Here is a 1,125-nt window from a genome sequence, read left to right as displayed (position 1 = left end):
TTAGTAGAGTAGTAGAGGACGTAGGTGGGGTTAGGGTTTTTGGGTTGGGGGGGGGGGGGTGAGGCGGGTTCTGACAGTTATATACTTAAGGGTGAGGTCAATTGCGAGCCGTTGGATCAAAACGGTGTCGTTTTAGTTAATGAACGACTGGGTCGGTTCTTTAAGTGTTTGGGCTTGGGCGAAATTGAAATAAAAACAAATGGAATTGGGCCACTGAATTTGTTTTTGGGTGGCCCAAAATCAGAATCCCAAAAATGAAATCTTAATTTGTTTTTTCTTCTTTTCTTTTCTTCTACTTATTATTATTATTATTATTTTAATTCTTAATAGAACCTTAGATAAACTAAATGAAATCCTAATTTTAGATTCTACATTAATCCATTTGATAAAATTATCATTACCTATTTTAACTAATTTTGACACTAATTAATTAAAACTAAAATCTAGACAAGACCATGATAATTTTATGACTTTTGTTTAATAAAATGCAATTAACTTATGCAATTTAAATTCTAAATGCAATTAAAGCCTAAAAATTCCATGTAATGATGATTTGATTTTTTTGGTATTTTTTATGATTTTAAAAAAAAAACTTAAATGTGCACAAAAAATACAAACAATTAATTAAGAAAATCCTACAAAAATCCTATAAGACTAAAAATAATTTAGAAAACCTATTTTTAATTTTTGTAGGAGTATTTCTAGTCGGGCAAAAATCACATGCTCACACTTCCAAATCACGTCGAACTGATCCGGGCTGGTAGAGACGTGGTACAGGTTCATCGCCTTGGATACGGTGCTCTATACACATATCCCTTTCTTATCGACTATTCTTTCCCCCCTCCTTCCATTGGTGGAGGAATTCTGTCGTCACTATGGTGTCTGTCCTGCTCAGCTTGTGCCATACGTCTACAATATTATTAGAATAATGACCAAATTTGCCGAGCTGGTTGGGGTCGAACTGACGCTGTAAATTTGCTACATCTCTTCGCCCCTAGCTTCTATAGCTTCAAACACTTGGTACATTTATTACGATTTTTTAAATATTTGTCTAATATTACAAATAAAAATTTGAATCTTATGCCTTCTCAATTTCTGATTTTACTTACTAAAATAAAATAAATT

This window comes from Nicotiana attenuata, unplaced genomic scaffold, assembly GCF_001879085.1.
Source record: "Nicotiana attenuata strain UT unplaced genomic scaffold, NIATTr2, whole genome shotgun sequence".
Taxonomy (NCBI): Eukaryota; Viridiplantae; Streptophyta; class Magnoliopsida; order Solanales; family Solanaceae; genus Nicotiana; species Nicotiana attenuata.
This window is presented reverse-complemented; position numbering follows the sequence as displayed.